General features: G+C 34.4%; 1 non-coding gene across 1 annotated transcript; it reads left to right on the forward strand.

Moving 5' to 3' along the window:
- Nucleotides 1–227: 227 nt before the first annotated feature.
- On the forward strand, nt 228–334 carry LOC128281189 (small nucleolar RNA R71). The gene has a single exon (XR_008271402.1). It is a non-coding gene; the product is annotated as a small nucleolar RNA R71 (small nucleolar RNA).
- Nucleotides 335–1,880: the final 1,546 nt, after the last annotated feature.

Consider the following 1,880-nt stretch of genomic DNA (forward strand, 5'->3'; position numbering starts at 1 on the left):
GATTAGAGAGCATGGTGATCGAATCGATGTTATAAACACCGGCTATTTTTGTTGGCTTTATCCTCATGACTTGCCACTGATAGTTATTCAGTGACATGTCCTCTATAATTTCATAGGCATCTTTAGGTGTTTTATTATTGATGGTTCCGCCAGCAGCTGCGTCAAACATTTGTCGAGTCAAAGGATTCAGGCCATTATGAAAAGTTTGAGCCTGTAGCCAAAGTGGTAACCCATGGTGAGGGCATCTTTGCAAAAAGTCTTTATATCTCTCCCATGCATCGTAAAGTGCTTCTAAATCACTCTGCACAAAAGAAGAGATATCATTACATAATCTAGTCGTTTTAGCCGGTGGAAAATATTTTAGTAAAAACTTTTCGGTCATTTGTTCCCAAGTAGTGATTGACCTCCATGGTAAGGAATTCAACCATTATTTAGCTTTGTTTCTCAAAGAAAAAGGGAATAACCGATGGCGAATGGCGTCATCAGAAACACCATTAATTTTAAATGTATCACATAGTTCCAAAAAGTTTTCCAAGTGAGCGTTCGGATCTTCGTCTTGCAAACCATCAAACTGAACAAATTGCTGTATCATTTGAATTGTGTTAGATTTCAGTTCAAAAGTATTTACAGCTACAGTAGGTCTAACTATGCTCGATTCAGTTCCTATTAAAGAAGGTTTAGCATAATCATACATAGTACGCAGAGCAGGATTCTAATTTACTGGACTAACAGCAATTATGGGAGGTATCAGGTTTTCCTGATTTTCAGCCATCTCCTTGGTTGTGGTTTGAATATCGTCCTCTTGCTCGTTCTCTGTGTATCTTAAGCTTCGCCTTATTTCACTTTGGTTTCTGTGAACTGTGCGATCGATCTCACTGTCAAAAACTAATGGTCCTAACAGGTTTCTTCTAATCATAAACTATAAGAACCTGCCAGGAAAAGGGAAAAAGAAGAATAAGTAATAAAAATTAGAATAAAATTTAAATTGTAGCAAAATTAAATGGCTAAAGTAATAAAAATCAAGTGTTCCTGATATCTTAATTCCCTGGCAATGGTGCCAAAAACTTGATACGTGATATTCGTGACAGGTTTTAAATATTTATAATGAATCGTTCTTGAAACTAACTATTATCACGATGAAGGCAAGTGTACCTATCAAACAATAGTATAGCTTTAACAAGACCGGATTATCGAACCCAAAGGAACTAAAAGTACTAGTATCAACTTTCTTTTTATTATCTAGCCTAAAAAATAAAAGGGTTTTGTTTAGCTAACTAATTAATTAAACTAAGAAATCACAGAAAAGAAATTTGGGGAAAATACTTTTTGGCAAACTCGATTGATTAAGACAATACCTAAGGAAAAATCCACCTAGATTTCACTTGTTATTTGACTCTGAATTGGACGATTTATTCATTCAACTTGTTCCGTAAAGATCCCTAAGTTATATTATTATCTCTCTCGAGACTAACAACGTCTAACCCTAGTTTAAATAATTGAAATCTCTTTCTAATTAACGCCCTAGGGTTGCATTAACTCGATCTTTGGATCCCCTTATTAGGTTTCATTCTAATCTGATAAAATCTTGTCACCCTATCTCTAGGCGCACAACCAACTCCACTTTATTATGACAAATTTACTCTTACACAGGGTCTATTCCTCCTCTGAATAAAAGCTTAACTTGAATCAATATCCTGGAATATCAAAACAAGAATTAAGAACACATAATTAAGAACAAGTCAAATATTTATCATATAATTCAGATAATAATAACAAGATCCGTCTTCGGTTTCATTCCCTTTAGGTATTTAGGGGTTTTAGTTCATACTAAGAAAGAAAACATCTCAAAGGAATAACAATAACTAAACATAAGAAAACCC

This window comes from Gossypium arboreum, chromosome 9, assembly GCF_025698485.1.
Source record: "Gossypium arboreum isolate Shixiya-1 chromosome 9, ASM2569848v2, whole genome shotgun sequence".
NCBI classification, from domain to species: Eukaryota; Viridiplantae; Streptophyta; class Magnoliopsida; order Malvales; family Malvaceae; genus Gossypium; species Gossypium arboreum.